Source organism: Rhinoraja longicauda, chromosome 3, assembly GCF_053455715.1.
Source record: "Rhinoraja longicauda isolate Sanriku21f chromosome 3, sRhiLon1.1, whole genome shotgun sequence".
Taxonomy (NCBI): Eukaryota; Metazoa; Chordata; class Chondrichthyes; order Rajiformes; family Arhynchobatidae; genus Rhinoraja; species Rhinoraja longicauda.
The window spans coordinates 65,909,444-65,929,400 of NC_135955.1; the positions used below are offsets into that span (position 1 = coordinate 65,909,444).

Here is a 19,957-nt window from a genome sequence, read left to right on the forward strand (position 1 = left end):
GACTTATTGAAATATGTTTGGGGGGCAAGAAGATATTCCTGACATTTGGGGAATTAATCAAGAAGTGGAGCTCACTGTTAGCATGAGCAGAAAACAGACAATAACACTAAAATAAAATAATAACACTAAAAACTAACATATCTATCACAACTTCAGTTTCTGATCCAGGGTTTTAAAAGGAGTAGGTGAATAAGTTATGGTTTCTGCAATAACCCTTCAAAATTCCCTTAGTTCAGGAGCAGTCATACTAAATAGGGAAATTGCAGATTTAAATAGTTCAGAGAAGGAAGTAGAACCAGAAAATTATTACAATATTCCTATTTAGTATGACTGCTCCCAAACTAAGGACATTTTGAAGGGTTATGTTGACCTGGGAAAAAATATGAGCTGACGGGAGAGAGACAGGATTTGTGAAGGTTGATAGATCTTTATTTTTTTTGACTGTGCAAATGTAATGGTGTACGGTTAACAACTAGGGATATTGGTTACATGGCTTTGAAGATGCCGCATGAGAAAATGTTAGCTAAAATCAGAGTCAATGGAACTGAAAGCAAATTATTGACCTGGTTAGGAGATTGATTAAGCAATAGAACACAAAGAGCAGGGATAATGGGTATGTATTTGAAATAGATAAAGTGTCTAGTATTGTCTGACAAGAATCTTTGCTGGAGCCCCAACTATCCAACATATTTATTAATGACTTAAATAAATCAATGAAGGGCCATTTATCCAAGCTTGCCAAACACATAAAGATTGGTGGTTTTGTAAGTACTGAGGACCACAACATAAAATTACAAAGAGACATTGATAAATTAAGTCAGTGAGTCGAGGATTACAGTCGAGGCAGGTGTCAGGCCCTCCATGTTGGATGGAGAAAAAACTCCAAGTATTTTCTTAAATGATGGAAATCTAGGAACTCTAGAACTCAAGATTCAGGAATTCACGCACATAGATCACTAAATGCAGTAGACATTACCAACCTAAGTGCATATAAACACAGAAGTAAATGTAAGAACTGAAGGAACCTGTGGTATGGATATTAGTTGAGAGCTACTGCTTTAAATAGCTCTGCTTCTGTTTGCGCAACCTGCAACACAAAAGAACCTACAAACACAAGACAATGCAATTCTACTCTTTTTTGCTACAAGGCGAGAATATAAAAGAGCACTGGATTTTGCAGAGGCTGTACAAAACCTTACTTTCATTGGGATACACTGGCCTTGAAATGGCACAGATTCCCCAGAATCTTACTAATGCTCCAAGGCTTAAAGTGTGAGTTGGGCAATAATGTCTGTGAATTAAGTCTGTGTTTGTCTGTGAAGCATACATCCTGTGAATAAGTTAAAAAGGGCAGTTTTCCCCAAAGATTTTGGAAGGAATTGATCTTTTTTTTTCCTGCTGATCTAAGATTCTTAGACAATGGGAACGTAAATTTATAAATAAAGACACAACATTTTTTTAGGTCGACATTTAGGACTTAATGGAATGAGGGAGGGAGACTCAAGCAAGTCTCTCCAACGCCTCACAGCATCAGAGTCCTGGTTTTGATCTTGACCTCAGTTGCCGTCTGTGTGGAGTTTGCATGTTCTCCATGTGACCACCTGAGTTTCCCTGAAGTGCTCTGCTTGCTTTCCATTGTCCAAAGACATGCAGGTTTGTAGGTTAACTTGCCTCTATAATTTGCCCCCAAGTGTGGTGGGACTAGATGCAAGAATGAGATAACATAGAACGAGTTTGAACAAGTGATCGATAATTCACGTTGACTTCGTGGGCCAAAGGGCCTGTATCCATACTATTTCATTCATTCAATCAACCAATCAAACATATTTTCACCGAAGATAGACATTAAAAGCTGGAGTAACTCATCGGGACAGGCAGCATCTCTGGAGAGAAGGAATGGGAGACCTGAAACATCACCCATTCCTTCTCTCCAGAGATGCTGCCTGTCCCCCTGAAACGTCACCCATTCCTTCTCTCCAGAGATGCTGCCTGTCCCGCTGAGTTACTCCAGCTTTTTGTGTCTATCTTCGGTTTAAACCACCATCTGCAGTTCCTTCCTAAACATATTTTCACATTTGCCTTCTGTAGGCAGAACCACTGCCTGTAGTCACCTCCTTATAGAGCAATGCTACGAGGCCTGTTTTAGTCAATCTCAGGGTGTGACCCCTGGCTCAATTACAATTTAGTGTCCACAGAGATGTGTAAGTCAGTAACACTTCAGAAAATTAATACAGAGCTGAAAAATATTTTCAAAACTTTCCACAAAATATAATCAACAGGAGATCCTGGTTTGTCTGTCAGGAGTTGGAAAATCACAATTGCAAAAAAAGCACTTCTATAATTTTGCATCAAATAATGAAAAGTGGAAATCTTCTTTTGATGTCTAGATGTTTATGAAATGCATTATTTAAATTAGGCTGTAATGGTACATAATGAATTATCTCAGCAGCTGAGCCCCAATGCTCCCCGATAATATGATTTTGGAACAGAATAGGGAGACATGAAGTGCTGCACAAAATGTTTTAGCTTTGAAGATAAATGCATGGTTTGTGTGTGACCGAGCAGGGTCAGGAGCATTTTAAATGCATGGTTTGTGTGTGACCGAGCAGGGTCAGGAGCATTTTAAATGCATGGTTTGTGTGTGACCGAGCAGGGTCAGGAGCATTTTAAATGCATGGTTCGTGTGTGACCGAGCAGGGTCAGGAGCATTTTAATTAGAGCAGCACTATTTTGTTATGTAGCTGAAAGCTACAAAATGACAAATGCAATTGATGATCAAAACACATTATGTGTGATGATGGAAAATGAAGGGGACCAAATCCAGAGCCTGCTATATTTCCTATATACTAAATTGTAAGTGCAAGTGGTTATGTTATTAATACAATTTACATTTGCCAACAAAGACAGATTTATACAGCACAGGAACAGGCCCTTCCGCCCACAAAGTCCTATGCTGTTGATGCCAAGTTAGACTAATCTCCTCTGTCCGCACAATACATATTTTTCCTTGCTCTGCACATCCATGCGCCTACCTAAAAGCTCTTAAAAGCTCCTCTACCACCACCAATGGCAGCAACCATCTGCTGTGTAAAAAAACCTGTCCTATATATCTCCTTAAAATTTGCCTCTCTCATCTTAAAACTATGCCCTCTGTTTGTTGATATTTCCATCCTGGAAATAAAGGTTCTGACTTTCTACTCTATCTATGTCTCTTATAATTCGATATACCTCCGTCAGGTTTCTCCTCAGACTCCGGTGCTCAAAGCGAAAACTATCTGTGTTTGTCTAACATCTCCTTATAGCGAATACCCTCTAATCCAAGAAGCATTCTGGTAAACAACTTCTGCACCCTCTCCAAAGTCTCCAGCTCCTTCCTGTAATGGAGTTTAAGAATTGCATACAATACTACAAATGTGGCCTAAACCCAAAACCCTGTAAAATTGCAACATGACTTCCTGATTCTTATACTCAGAGTGGACAGGGAGTGGATGCGAGTAGGGAAAGTGTTGCCAATTTCAAGTTTGTAAAGTTAAACATATTGCAGTCATTCCAGCACATTGTACTCCGTTTAAAAATTGGATTGACATTGACATTTACTGTTACTCAAAACCATCTAAACCATTTTGTGTTACTCTGAACCATCACTAAACCACTATTCTAATGCTAATTTAAGTGTCCCACGAAACACATGGTATTGGGAAATATATTGTTTGAAATAGGATTAGGTATTTTAAACCCAGAAAGATGCATAAGGATATCTGCGTGTGGAGCTTGCACGAAATCTGTGCAATTATTAATGAGAATAGTCTGAATTGAAAACAGCTTCTAACAATTCCAATGTAACTGTCAATGAAAGGTGAGCACTTAAAGGTACTTAAGACATAGGAACAGAATTTAACCATTCAGTCCATCGGGTCTACTTCACCATTCAATCATGTCTGATCTATTTTTTCCTCTCAACCCCATTCTCCTGCTTTCTCCCCGTAACCTTAAAAGTCCTTCCTAATCAAGAACCTATCAATCTCTGCCTTAAAATGTCCAATGTCGGCCTCCACAGTCATCTGTGCAATGAATTCTACAAATTTGCCTCCCTCTGGATAAAGAAATTCCTCGTCTCCATTTTGAAGGTAGGTCCTATTATTCTGAGGCTGTGCCCTCTTGTCCCAGACTCTCTCATTGCTGGAAATATAATTTCCTTATCCACTCTATCTAGCCCTTTCATTATCTGGTAGATTTCAATTAGATCCCCCCTCATTCTGCTAAACCCCAACGAATACAGGCCCAGAGCCTTTAGTCAGAGAGTTGTAAATCTGTGGAATTCTCTGCCTCAGAAGGCAGTGGAGGCCAATTCTCTGGATGCTTTCAAGAGAGAGCTAGATAGAGCTCTTAAAGATAGCGGAGTCAGGGGATATGGGGAGAAGGCAGGAACGGGGTACTGATTGTGAATGATCAGACATGATCACATTGAATGGCGGTGCTGGCTCGAAGGGCCGAATGGCCTACTCCTGCACCTATTGTCTATAAACATTCCTCATACGTTAACCCAATCATCCCCGGGATCTTCTCGTAAACCTCTTCTGGACCCATTCCAAAGCCAGGAGATCCTTTGCTCCTTCCTCAGATATGGGCCCAAAACTGCTCACAATATTCCAAATATGGCCTCACCTGCACCTGATAAAGCCTCAGCATTACATCCTTGCTTTTATATTCTAGTCCACTTGGAATGAATGCTAGCATTGCTTTTGCCTTCCTTACCGCTGACTCAATCTGCAAATTATCCTTTTGAGAATCCTGTACCAGCACTCCCAAGTTTCCCTGCACCTCCAATTTCTGAATCCTTCTCCCCATTTAGAAAGTAGTCCATGCCTTTATTCCTTCTACCAAAGTGCATGACTGTACACTTTGCTACGCTGCATTCCATTTGCCACTTCTTTCCCCACTCTCCAAACCTGTCCAAGACCTTCTGCAGCCTCCCTGCCTCCTCAACACTACCTGCCCCTCCACCTATCTTCGTATCATCCACAAACTTGGCCACAAAGCCACAAATCATTAACATATAACAAGAAAAGTTGCGGACCCAACACTGACCCCTGCGGAACACCATTAGTCACCGGCAGCTAACCAGAAAAGGGCTCCTTTATTCCACTCTCTGCCTTCTACCACAAGGTAGAAAAAAAAATAATAGTGGAATTTTCTGCCACAGAAGGTAGTTGAGGCCAGTTCATTGGCTATATTTAAGAGGGAGTTAGATGTGGCCCTTGTGGCTAAAGGGATCAGGGGGTACGGAGAGAAGGTAGGTACAGGTTACTGAACTGGATGATCAGCCATGATCATATTGAATGGCGGTGCAGGCTCGAAGGGCCGAATGGCCTACTCCTGCACCTATTTTCTATGTTTCTATGTTTTTGTTTTTTTTACCAGTCAACCAATCTCCTATCCATGCTAGTATCTTCATTCCCTGACTATACAATCCACAATGACAACTACATGTCTCTTCTCTCTCCCCTCTTGAATAGCTCCTTGATCCACGGTGTCATGGATAGTTTTCTCATCCTTCCTACAGCCCCCACACTCGTCTGCACATGAAGCAACAATGTCTGACCCACTAGACAAGCTCATGGATGAGGCTCTTCTAGCACCACCTCTTGGACCCCCTTACCTCCCTCGCACTGTCACACCTTCCTTCTCCTGACCACAGACCAAATTGGAAGCAGTTAATCTCACGGGTGTGACTGCCTACTGAAACAGAGCATCCAGGTAATTCTCCCCATCCCTGACGTGCCAGAACATTCGAAGCTCAGACTCCAGGTCGCCAACTTTGAGCCCAAATTCCTCGATCAACCAACATTTGTTGCAGATGTGGTCACTAGGAACCACCAAGGGTTCCACCTGCTCACACATCATCCAGCTACAGCGCATTGCATGATCCTGCATGCCTCTTTTATTTATTTCCAACAGTTCCTATTGACACTTTCCTCTTGTGGCTGCAGTCTCCATGGTAACCCAACAAGCATGACAATACATACTGCGCTCACCCACCTGGACAAAGGAAATACATATGTGAGAATGCTCTTTATTGACTACAGCTCGGCATTCAACACTATTATTCCCTCAAAACTCGTCCCCAAGCTCCTTGATCTTCGACTGGAGACCTCCACCTGCGGATGGATATTCGATTTCCTGACGGGCAGGCCCCAGGTGGTGAGAATTGGCAGCCACACCTCACTGATCCTCAACACAGGCACTCCACAGGGCTGTGTGCTCAGTCCTCCCCTGTACTCCCTGTTCATGCACGACTGTAGTGCTAAGCACAGCTCAAACATCATCCTAAAGTTTGCTGACGACACGACCATCTTGGGACTCATCACAGACAACAATGAGACGGCCTACAGAGAGGAGGTAAAGGCACTAAACAGCTGGTGCCAGGAAAATAACCTCTCTCTCAATGTCAGCAAAACTAAAGAGATGATGGTGGACTACAGGAGACAGCGGGGGAGTGGACACCTCCCCATCCACATCGGTGATGCTGAGGTTAAAAGGGTCAGCCGCTTTAAGTTCCTCGGTGTGCACATCACTGAGGACCTTGCCTGGACACTGCACACGGACACAATAACAAAGAAGGCCCACCATCGGCTCTTTTTCCTGAGAGAACTGAGGAAGTTTGGCATGAACGCCAGCATCCTCACAAACTTCTACAGATGCACGATCGAGAGCCTGCTGACGGGCTGCATTACAGTCTGGTACAGGAACTGTTCCGCCCACAGCCACAAATCACTACAGAGAGTGGTGAAGACGGCACAGCACATCACTGGCAACTGTCTCCCGGCCATTCAGGACATTTTCTACCGGCAGTGCCTGCAGAAGGCACGCAGCATCATCAAGGACCACAGCCACCCAGCACGCAGGCTGTTCTCTTTGTTACCGTCAGGCAGACGATACAGGAGTATGGCTGCGCGTACCACCAGACTTAAGAACAGTTTCTACCATCAGGCCATCAAGCTTCTGAACTCATGAACACATTTCAAATCATATATGTTGATTATTTTTTAATATTGTCTTTTTAACTATTTTTAATATTGTGTTTTCACCTTACTAATGTTATTTTTTAATCTTATTTATCCTTGGAATATTACTGCTGAGGTGACCCATTGTCTTGTCAAATACATTTCATCATACCGTTGACCCTGTGCCAACCTACATATGACAAATAAAATGTATTATTATTATTACTTTAACAACACACCCTACACCTGTGGGAGAGAGAGGCCGCAGCAAGAGCAAGAGAGCTCCCAGCTTGACATGGACCCGCTGGTCAGCATGAGACGTGCCAGGAGGGAGGTCTCATGTATCAAAATTTCAGTCATATTGTCACGGAGCCATACAACATGGATACAGGCCCTTTGGCCCAACTGATCCACGACGACCAAGATACTTCATCAAAGATAGCTCCATTTGCCCATATCCGTCTATGGAGTCAAAGTTCTAAAGAATACCTCTGCTTCCAAAGATGCTGTTCGACCTACTGAGTTACTCCAACAGTTTGTTTTCAATCATTCTGTCTCACACCTTCAGTTTTAATATCTGGCCTTTATTCCAGCCAACTGCCTATCAAAATCTCCTCACCTGTGTCTACCTATCTCCTGCCACGTTTTGTCCTGCTCTCCTCCCTTTGGGTATTCTTTCCTCCTCCCCTACTTTCAGTCTGAAAAAGGGTCCCGACCTAAAACCTATCCATGTTCTCCAGAGATGCTGCATAATCTGCTGAGTTACTCCAGCACTTTGTGTCTTTCTTTGCAAAACCAGCATCTGCAGGTCCTTGTTTCTACAGTTTTTTTTCTTCTTTTGGGCTTGTTTCTTCTTGGTTGGGCCACATATCATTTCATGGAATTGTTTATGTACTTTAATGTTTTGGCAATGATATTAAGTGTGTTACGTAATTATCCATGTCAGTGCTGTCTGTCCAGTAGCCTCTATGAATAAGGTATATCACATGCAATGATGTATGTGATTAAAATTCCTATCATTCACATTAGGAAATTTGCATTTTATTTAGCAGTTAATATTATAGAACAATTTAATCACATTGCACATAAAAATATTGGCCGAGAGACCTCAACATGGTATGCCGCAGTGTTTACAAATAGCCAGATGGCAGAGCTTGTGTGTTCTTTTGCAACTGTTACCAGTCGAAGAGTTGTGGCTGACATTTATCTTGTTGATGTTGGTGCCTGCTGAGAACCAGGTTGGACCGGCTCCAGAGCTAAGTAGAGCCTGGCTTATCTGATTATCCTGATTCCAGATTTGACTATAATCAAGGATCAAATCTGTTTGCTAGTTGCAATCTCTAACTGGCGTTTATAATTGAATCGTTCCTTGCCTTGTCGATGTTGCAATGCGGAGCGGTGTAATCCGCGACAAGCATCAGCATGGCCTTTTATTAATATCAGTGTCTCTGCTTTGTTTCACTGGCTGTGATCCACACACAGATATCCTCACGCATTAAAAGAAAATCACATCTGCATACGGGTGGGCTTTGCTGACTTAATGAATGCTTACTTAGTGAATGCTTACTGCCTGACTTACTCAGGGCAGGCATTCCATTCTTTCATTACTGAACCTATTCAGATGGAATGCAGATGGGTATTGCTGAAAAACTGTGCCTCACATGGAAGCATTTTTTCAATTACTAATTGCTCCACATGTGATGCTAGTTAACATCCATAATTAGACTTGTTTCAAGTGTCACTCGGTATACAATGGGGGACACAAGCCCAAGTCAAATAAAAATATTTCTACTTCATGCAAAACAATGGCGGGAATTTTCTACATTACATAAACTGTAAACACATTTTCACTTATGACCATGTCTTGGAATCAATCCATGTCATTGTGTTGAGTAAAATAGATAGATAAATAGGAAAGAACCTCTCAAACTATAAGCAGCCTAATTACTTTGAACTGAAGAAACAAGGAACTGCAGATGCTAGTTTACAAAAAAAGGACATAAAATTCTGGAGTAACTCAGCAGGTCAGGCAGCATCTCTGGAGAACATGGATAGGTGACATTTTGGCTCGAGACCCGAAACATCACCTATTCATGTTCTCCAGAGATGCTACCTGACCCATTGAGTTACTCATGCACTTTATGTCCTACTTTGAACTGAAATTTGTCAAACAGGATGTAAAGGTAGATACAACGAACTGCAGATGATGGAATATTGAGTAAAACACAAAGTGCTGGAGTAAATCAGAGGGTCATGCATCATTTGTGGAGGAAATGGGTTGGTGATGTTTTGGATCAGCATCCTTCTTCAGACTGATTTTGTCTGAAGAGTGCAGTGAATATAATATTATAAAAGTAGTCACTGCAAAATTAGTTCCTTCCCCAGCAGACAATTCTATGAAATATATTCCTGGATGGAAGAGAAACTTGACAATGGAACAGTTTGGAATAGTGTTTTTGATTCAATTATATCCATTTAGCATTCTGTAGCAAATAGGCTAAAGATTTAAATGTATATAAACACAAACTTGGATAGTCTACTTAAGTACAATGCATACACGATGAAAAAAGTATTATTGTTAAACAGTTCATTCCTACAGAGTTTCATTTTGCTGTTTTTGAGGAGGTGCTACTAAAACCTCAGGGTCCGAAGGACCCTACAAGGAATTTTAAACACACACTCACAAAAGTAATTTCAAAGTTAAAATAATGATCAAAGATTCCCAAATATTTTTATTTAACTATTTTGAAATTATAATTCAGTAGCAGAGAGCTTCTCTTTGTTTTCACTGCATCTCAAAACAATGTGTTTCTCCATTCACCTTACTACAACTACACCAAAAAAAATCTGAATTTAAAAGAAATATTTAATTTTATAATTTGCACCACGCTTCCCACTTCTAACCATGCCATGCCTTCAAAAAATTTTGGTTTTGAGGCTCTTGGATTTGGACGTTAACTGTTGGTTGAAGGCAAGACATGCAGGTAGTACAGTTGGAACTGTCGTAAGCCAATTATTATCAGGTCCAGCCTGGACCTGGTCAGAGGTCAGAGGATCAGCATGTGCCAAGCTGCAGGGGAATAGCAGTGGGAGATCTGTAACCAGCTGGGCTTCTTTAAATACCCCCCTACTGATGTGACATCATTTGAAATTCAGAGAGGAGGTTCCACCCATTCCAAGCCTGGAAAATGATCATTTAACAAAATTAACTTTGAACATCGAAACATTTTAAAATAAAACATGAAATATTAGGTCTAGGAAGAGAATACTGGGTTTTGGCGCCTGGTTTGGATAAAGGCCGAAACCTTGCACGTTGCTTTCTATCCTCACTGGACACCTGTGTAGCATTGACAAAGTGTTGCAATAAAACCAGAAAATAGAAACACCCAGCAAATCGATCAGCATCTGTGGAACAGGAAACAAGTAATGTTTCATACAGTCAGAGAGTCATAGAGTCTAGGAGTGCTGCAGTGTAGAAACAGGCCCTTCGGCCCAACTCGCTCACACTGGCCAACAATGTCCCAGCTACATTAGTCCCACTTGCTTGCGCTTGATCTATAACCCTTCAGACCTGTCCTATCCATGTACCTGTCTAACTGTTTCTTAAATGATGGGATAGTCCCAGCCTCAACTACCTCCTCTGGCAGCTTGTTCCATACACCCACCATCCTCTGTGTGAAAAAGTTACCCCTCGGATTCCTATTAAATATTTTCCCCTTCATCTTGAACCTATTTCCTCTGGTCCTCGATTCACCTACTCGATCTATTCCTCTCATGATTTTGTACATCTCTATAAGATCTCCCCTCATCCTCCTATGCTCCACGGAATAGAGACCCAGCCTACTCAACCTCTCCATATAGCTCACACCCTCTAGACCTGGTAACAGCCTCGTAAATCTTTTCCGAACCCTTTCGAGCTTGACAATATCTTTCCAATAACATGGTGCCCAGAACTGAACACAATATTCTAAATGCGGTCTCACCAACATCTTATACAACTGCAACATGACCACCCAACTTTTATACTCAATACTCTGACTGATGAAGGTCAAAGTGCCAAAAGCCTTTTCGACCACCTTATCTACCTGCAACTCAATTTTCAAGGAACCATACACTTGTACTCCTAGATCCCCCTGCTCTACAACACTACCCAGAGGCCTACCATTTACTGTGCAGATCCTGCCCTTGTGCGATGTCCCAAAATGCAACACCTCACACTTCTCTGCATTAAATCCCATCAACCATTCCTCCACCCACCTGGCCAATCGATCCAGATCCTGCTGCAATCATTCACAGCTATCTGCAAAACCACTAGCTTTTGTACCATCAGCAAACTTGTTAATCTTGCCCTGTATGTTCTCATTCAAATCATTGATGTAGATGACAATAGACAATAGACAATAGGTGCAGGAGTAACGGGCCCAGCACCGAACCCTGAGGCACACCACTAGTCACAGGCCTCCAGTCTGAGAAGCAACCTTCTACCATCACCCTCTGCTTCTTTCCATGGAGCCAATTTGCTATCCATTCGGTTATCTCTCCTTGGATCCCATGAGACATAACCTTTCAGAGCAGCCTACCATGCGGTACCTTGTCGAACACCTTACTGAAGTCCACGTACACAACATCTACAGCTCTGCCCTCATCCTTTTTGGTCACGTTTTCAAAAATATCAATCCGATTTGTGAGACACGACCTCCCACATACAAAACCATGCTGACTGTCCCTAATCAGCCCTTGCCCACCCAAATGCCTGTATATCCTATCCCTCAGAATACTCTCCAGTAATTTACTAACTACAGATGTTAAGCTCACCGGCCTTTAGTTCCCAGCATTTTCCCTGCAGCCTTTCTTTGAAAAGAGGCACAACATTTGCCACCCTCCAATCCTCTGGCACCTCTCCTGTATTTAAGGATGACTCATAAATTCCCACAATTTCCTCTCTAATTTCCTGCAATGTCCTTGTATATATCTGATCAAGCCCCGGAGATTTGCTACCTTCAAACACGACAGTACCTTCGATGGTAACCCTGACTGCACTCATGACACTTCCAGTGACTGTTCCAATTTCCTCTGTCCTACTCTTTCTCCTCGGTAAATACAAAGGAGACCTTGCCCATCTCCTGTGGCTCCACACAGAGGTGACCGCTTTTATTCCTGAGTTGTCCCATTCCTCTCTAGATACCCTTTTCCCTCTTATGTATTTGTAAAATCTTTTGGGATTGTCTTTTATGCTATGCGCCAGAGCTATCTCCTGGCCCCCTTTTTGCCCTTCTGATCTCCTTTTTTAGTTTGCTCCTTAGTTCCAAGCATCATGTCTGGGATCCTTCTTCAGAAAGAGAAATTGTTCACAGACATAGCAAATTACTTAAAGTTAGAGAATTTAATATTGAGTCCAAAAGGCCGCAATGTCCCCAGATGGAAAGTGAGATGCTGTTCCCTCAAGCTTACACTGGCCCTTCTCGTAACAGTACAGGAGCCACAGACAGGTGGGTTAGAATGAAAGTGGGATGTGAAAGTAGCAGGCAACCAGAAGTTCAGCTTCACCCTCGTGGACAGGGCATTGGTAATTCTCAAAGAGATTCCCACTCTGTGTTTCAAGTCTAAAGAAAGGTCTCGTCCCGAAACGTCACCCATTCCTTCCCTCCAGAGATGCTGCCTGACCCGCTGGAGTTACTCCAGCACTTTTTGTCTACCTCCCACTCTGTGTTTGGTTACTCCAATGTTGAGGGAATGTCACTGGAGCTATCTTTTACTTGAAGCTCTAACTGAGACTACACACGTGTCCATAGATGGATGCAAAGATGGCTTGTTACTGTTTTGATGAGGAGCTGGGGAATTATCCAGAGTGTCTTTTCCAAATGTAACGTTCCCATCAACATTATCAAAATCGGATTACAATAAAATCCTGATAATTTGCTGTCTGACTATCCAGAAATCCCAGAGGTTAAGCACATGGCCCAATGGGTACTGATATTCGCCCTCTCCTTTTCACTTATCTCCAGTTCCCATGCTTCCTTTCACACAAAGAAGTCCCAATTTCTGAGCTCTCTGAACTCACTGGTGCCATCATTCCCTTGTTCACTTTAAACACATTGGCACTTAATTTCTTATGCTGATTTTCACATATGAGGATCCCAGTTTTTAAAACTCTCCTTAAACTCACTTGTGCCCTGATTCCCTTGTTCCCTTTAAACTCACTGGGATTCAATTTCCTTTGCTGCCTTTCACACAAGGGGGGCCCAATTTCTGAACTGTCTTTAAACTAACTGTGGGCCTTTAAACTTATCGGTATCCTGTTTCCCACATTTCTTGTAAATACCTGGAGAAACAAGGATCTGCAGATGCTGGTTTATACTAAAGATAGACACAAAGTGCTGAAGTCACAATTCTGTTTTCCACGCTCCCTTGATCTTCCCTTAAAAACTGTGTTTGCTCCCTTTAAACTAATGAGGTTGACTGGAAAAATTACTACTCTAAATGTTAAAAAATCTATATATTATGAAAACTGTCTGTTTGTTATTCTGAGGATTGATAATAGACAATAGACAATAGGTGCAGGAGTAGGCCATTCGGCCCTTCGAGCAAGCACCGCCATTCAATGTGATCATGGCTGATCATTCTCAATCAGTACCCCGTTCCTGCCTTCTCCCCATACCCCCTGACTCCGCTATCCTTAAGAGCTCTGTCAAGCTCTCTCTTGAATGCATTCAGAGAATTGGCCTCCACTGCCTTCTGAGGCAGAGAATTACACAGATTTACAACTCTCTTGACTGAAAAAGGGAGGGTTATTTTGAGGGTTGATGAATGTTATTCTGAGGGATGTAAGTGACCGTATTTTTGTGCCCCCGTCACATGATAGCATGACAATTTTAGGACCACCTTAATAACCATTGTCCTGGGGACCCTTTCATCCAAGTTTCATTCAAATTGATCTTATATTTTTAAAGTTAGAGAGATTTTAATGTTTAAAAATTCCCGTATAAAAACAATTTCTTGCCATGTTCAGCATGTGATGTCACAATGGGACCTGCCTGAGTGCCGGCCAATGAGGAGGAGGGGGGTGGTGGTTTAAGATGACCGCCAGAGTGACGTTCCACGTGTGGGGGGGGGGGGGGGGGGGGGAGCGCCGCCCATTTAAGAAAGAAAAATCTTTAAAATGTTCCTTCCATCCAACTCGACGCCCGATTGGTCTGGGTCCCACATGCAGGGGAGTGCCGCCCATTTAAAAAAAAAGGCCTTCCATCCAGCTCGTCACCCGTTTGGTCCAGGTCCCACGTTCTTTCTGCTGAAAGGGGAGTGGCGGTGGGTGGGGAGGGGAGGGGGTGAGTGAGAAGGTGTGGGGAAGAGGAGGGTGCAGAGGAGGCTTTGGGTCCACGGTTCGCTCTGGCTGCAATGCTGGCGGCACGGGGCCGAGGTGAGTGGCACCCTCCCCCCTTCCCTGTCCCCCCTCGCCTGCCCACGGCCTCTGGAGACAGTCCCCGCCCGGCAATGGGCTTCGTCCGTTGGAGAGGGTTGCTGGACCCGCAGGATCGTCAGTTGGGGGAGGGTTCCCCCTAGGAGAGGCCCGCAGGAGAGATTTGGACCCAATGGGTCCACCTCAGTCTAGTATAAATTAAAAACGTGTTAATGTTTTCTATTTGGAATGATATCCTATAATCTAGTACATCTGCTTGTCCAGTACCAAAGTCCACACTGTGTTGGTTGAATGGAATTTTACGGTATCTGGCCACATTTACACGACAGTTTATAGAATTTTGTTTGTGCATTAATTGGCTAACATGTTTTCTGCATCACTGCAGAAGTATTTAATTCACTGTAAAGATTGTCAGTAAGTCACAATATCGGCTGCGTAACTGCAAATCCTGCCTTCTTTTCACAATAGATCTGAGGAGCTAAAATGCCTCTTAAAGTGGATGGGAGAATATAAGAATACATCAAAATGTCCACAGCATAAGGGGGAAGAAATAAGCTATATCTTTGATCGGACTTTACTGGCTCTATCTTGCACAAAACATTATTCACGTTATTCCCTTTAGCAGAGCAGCTAGAACAGGCAATGACGAAAGCTAATGGCATGTTGGTCTTCATAACGAGAGGATTTGAGTAGAGGATCTAAGAAGTCCTTCTGCAGTTGTACAGGGCCCTGGTGAGACCACACCTGGAGTACTGTGTGCAGTTTTGCTCTCCTAATTTGAGGAAGGACATTCTTGCTATGGAGTTCACGTGGTTAATTCCAGGGATGGCGGGACTGTCATATGATGAAAGAATGGAATGACTGAGCTTGTATTCACTGAAATTTGGAAGGATGAAAGGGGATCTTATAGAAACATAAAATTATTAAGGGATTGGACATGCTTGATGCAGGAAACATGTTCCTGATGTTGGGGGAGTCCAGAACCAGAGGACACAGTTTAAGAATAAGGGGTAGGCCATTTAGAACTGAGATGAGGAAAAACTCTTTCACCCAGAGAGTTGTGAATTTGTGGAATTCTCTGCCTCAGAAGGCAGTGGAGGCCAATTCACTGGATGCATTCAAAAGAGAGTTAGATCGAGCTCTTAGGGCTAGCGGAATCAAGGGATATGAAGAGAAGGCAGGAACAGGGTACTGATTTTGGATGATCAGCCATGATCGCATTGAATGGCGGTGCTGGCTCGAAGGGCCGAATGGTCTACTCCTGCACCTATTTTCTATGTATCTATTTATGTGTCTATACATTGTGAATGTCTTGATTGTAATGATGTATTGTCTTTCCGCTGACTGGTTGGCACACAACAAAAAACAAAACTAAACTAAACATATGATGGTTGAAGGAAGAATGGGGAAACATTGCCTCCAAAAGAACAGGAGTACCGAAGGGGGAGGGGGGGCTGAAGAGAGGGAGAGGGGAAGGGGGAGTGGGAGCAACTGCAGTTCGTTCCTACCCATTTTCTCTGCCCCACTGTGAAATCACCTCAAGGTATATCTACTTTGAAGACGTTTTCCTCCTCTCTCCGGCGAGAGTTCTGCAACATTGTCTCTCGCTGCTCCCCCTCTGTGATTCCTCCTGCTCTCCAACTCTACTTTTTTGAATATCTTTCATTCATTTGTTCTACATCTCTTTGCATTGTCTTTACATTGTCTATACCTTTCATGTCCCTTTCCCCTGACTCTCAGTCTGAAGAAGTGACTCTACCCACAAAGTCACCTATTCCTTTTCTCCAGAGATGCTGTCTGACCTGTTGAGTTACTCCAGCTTTTTGTGTCTATCTTTGGTTTAACAAGCATCTGCAGTTCCTTCCTCAGCAATTAATCCTACATCTCCTGCAAGACCAGTGCAAAGCAATATTAAAAACAATGTCTCTGAAGATTTAACTGATTTCTTTACTGCCGTTTACCAGCTTACAGTCAACACAAACATGTAATTATATTGAAATTTTTGTTTTCTTAAGCAGAGAATAATGTGCAGCACCATAACCTAGGTTTACATTTAAACTGCTCATTATATGGAGATGGCAAAGAACAATTACTGTCTTGTATAGTTGCAGAATTGTAGAATAGGCTATGAATAGATTTAAACAGATGGTTGAACATTTTAAATGTCTTTGTAGGTCAGCAAAGATGAAGAACAGTATTTAGTCCAACATGCAACTCAGGCAACAAACATATGGTGACCTGTAGTTTCTAAACTACAGGAGATTGGCCAATGTGGCAATGTAGTCATCAATCATGAATCAGGGTTTCAGTTCTGTTAGGTTGAGGCACAAATGGAAACAGATAGTGCTACATGAGAAGGTATTTATTCACAAAATGCTGGAGTAACTCAGCAGGTCAGGCAGCATCTCGGGAGAGAAGGAATGGGTGACGTTTCGGGTCGAGACCCTTCTTCAGGGTATTTATTCACAAAATGCTGGAGTAACTCAGCAGGTCAGGCAGCATCTCGGGAGAGAAGGAATGGGGTCTGTTCACAATGTGAGAAGTCTCCTAGAGATAACCTAAGCTTCTAAGCTCACTATTTCCATTACAAAGATTCTTTACGTCTTCTCATGTAGCACAAGAGGTATAAGAAAATAACTGCAGATGCTGGTACAAATCGAAGGTATTTATTCACAAAATGCTGGAGTAACTCAGCAGGTCAAAGAAGGGTCTTGACCCGAAACGTCACCCATTCCTTCTCTCCCGAGATGCTGCCTGACCTGCTGAGTTACTCCAGCATTTTGTGAATAAATACCTTCGATTTGTACCAGCATCTGCAGTTATTTTCTTATACCTCTTGTGCTACATGAGAAGATGTAAAGAATCTTTGTGATGGGAATAGTGAGCTTAGAAGCTTAGGTTATCTCTAGGAGACTTCTCACATTGTGAACAGACTCATAAAGCAATTCAGAGGGTCAATGACTAGAATATGGTTGATGTGGTGGTGTCTGTGAACTTGCAAATGGAGTTTGACCAAGTGCCAAATGATAGGTTTGTCATCAAAATTGAAGACCACGGAATAAAAGGTGTTGTGGCATCAGAGATAGAAAACTGGCCAACTGTGAAAACTCAGACCAACTGTGAAAGGGCGGCATGGTGGTACAGTGGTAGAGTTGCTGCCTTGCAGCGCTTACAGTGCCAGAGACCTGGGATCGATCCTGACTACAGGTGCTGTCTGTATGAGGTTTGTCTGTTCTCCCCGTGACAGCATGGGTTTTCTCCGAGAACTTTGGTTTCCTCCCACACTCCAAAGACGTACACGTTTGTAGGTTAATTGGCTTGGTGTAAGTATAAATTGTCCCTAATGTGTATAGGATAGTGTTAATGTGCGGGGATCATTGGTCGGTGCGGACTCAGTGGGCCTAAGGGCCTGTTTCAGGGCTGTTTCTCTGAACTAAACTAAACAGATTTTTCTGACTGAGGTCGTAGCTTTGAATATATAAAAATGCTGCAGAAGTAAAACAGATCTTGCCGTATCCCTGCCCAAACCTTGAAAATTTGCGGAACTTGCGGAACTCTTTAAAATAGACATAGCGAACCTGAGGTTTACAAAGGGAGATACAGATATATCCTAACCATCTTATCATGGCTGGATGATTCCAGCTATTTCTGGCCACACTCCTCGGGTACGATGTCAAAGAATTGGATTGTGCAGGAAAGATCCATTCGCATGGCATAAAAATAATGAATGGGAATACATTCAGCTGATTAGGTATGCCAACATCTGTTGAGGATGAAATAGTGTTAGCATTCCAGCATGATAACTTTTCCATATTTTTCTGCTTCCTCAGCACAGAAACAGAGGGAGGTAATGCAGCTCACAAAATCTACTCGAGTTGACAATTAAACTCATTCATTAATACATAGAACAAGACAGCATAGAAACAGGCCCTCTGGCACACAATGTCCATACATTATGAACAAGTTAAAATAATCTCCTCTGCCTGCATCTGATCCATATCCCAACAGGCCCTGTCTTTACATGTGCATATCTAAAAGCCTCTTGAATACCATTATCATGTCTGCCTCCATCTCCACCCCTCGCAGTGCATTCCAAGCACCCATTTTCTCTATTTAAAAAATTGCCCCTAATATCTCTTTTAAATGTTGCCCCTCTCACCTTAAAGCTGCGTCCTCTAGTCCTTGACTGAGTGGCACAGTGGCGTAAAGGTGCTGCTTTACAGTGCCAGAGAGCTAGACTCGATCCTGATTACGGGCGCTGTCTGTGTAGAGTTTGCACTTTATCCCTGTGATCGCATGGGTTTTCTTTGGGTGCTCCAGTTTCTCCCACATTCCAAAGACGTGCAGGTTTGTAGATAAAGTGTCTTCTGTAAATTTCTCCGAGTATGTACATTGTGAAAGTGGGATAACAGAAGTAGTGTCAAATGATCGATGGTCTCATGGACTCAGTGGGCCAAAAGGCCCGTTTCCACGTTGTGTCTGTAAACTAAACTAATTATCCCTGTAACCTATTCTTGTGATGTTCCCATTCATTCTCATTTAGGTCAGTTTACAATGACCAATCAACCTACCAACCAGCATGGCTTTGGGAGGAAACTAGACCACCTGGAGGAGGAACGGTAGGAACCTCATGCAGTCACAAACTCTGCACAGACAGCACATAAGGTCAGGATTGAATCCGGGTCACTGGGGCTATAAGGCAGCAACTCTACTAGGTGCGTCACTTTTCCACCCAACTGGGATGGTTGTCAAGTTTCCTGGAAAGACAAGAAACTGGATTTTTTTTGTTTAAATCATGAAGGATTTCAATACACTCCTGCTGCAGAATAGTCAAGAGTTGGATTTATGATAATTGTCAGAAGAATAAGAGTGTGAAACGAGAAATGTTTTTTGTACACAATTATCAATGAATGGAAACATCCTATAATAAATAGGACTGGGAATTAACTTCACCAGTATCAAAGGTGTTGAGAAAAAAATTCATCCTTTATTATAAAGGGTGGCACAGTGGCACAGCGGTAGAGTTGCTGCCTTACAGAGCCTGCAGCGCCAGAGACCCTGGTTCGATCCCAGTTACAGGTGCTGTCTGTTGGGAATTTACACATTCTCCCCATGACCATGTGGGATTTCTCCGAGATCTTCGGTTTTCTCCCAAACTCCAAAGATGTTCAGGTATGTAGGTTAATTGGCTTGGTGCATGTGTAAATTGTCCCTAGTTTGTGTAGGATAGTGTTAATGTGTGGAGATTGCTAGTCATTGCGGACTCGGAGGCCAAAAGGCCTGTTTCCACACTGTATGTCTAAACTAAACTATATTCTTCTTATGAAGCAGAATTAGAGATTGAAGAATTTGATTTATAATAAATGAGTGTAATTGTCTTTTTTTTAAACATCATTCTTTAGTCTTTATGTTTGATCTAATATTTTGACGTTAAAGAATTGGTTAAAAGGAAAATCATGCAGCGAATTGTGAAGCAGCCAGGTTGAGATAATTGAAGAACAGAATATAGCCTGAGGTAAATGGTCATACTAAACAA

General features: G+C 42.6%; 1 protein-coding gene across 2 annotated transcripts in view; it reads right to left on the reverse strand.

The window, feature by feature from the left end:
• prr16 (proline rich 16) overlaps positions 1-19,957 on the reverse strand; it is a 187,523-nt gene that overhangs the window by 7,012 nt on the left and 160,554 nt on the right. Inside the window, exon 4 of one of the 2 annotated variants that reach the window (XM_078397017.1) lies at positions 18,113-18,184. The exons of the other annotated variant lie outside the window; for it this stretch is intronic. The gene's annotated coding sequence lies outside the window, so the exon portion shown is untranslated. Of the gene's footprint in view, positions 1-18,112; positions 18,185-19,957 lie in introns of those variants that run through there. 2 annotated transcript variants of the gene reach the window in all.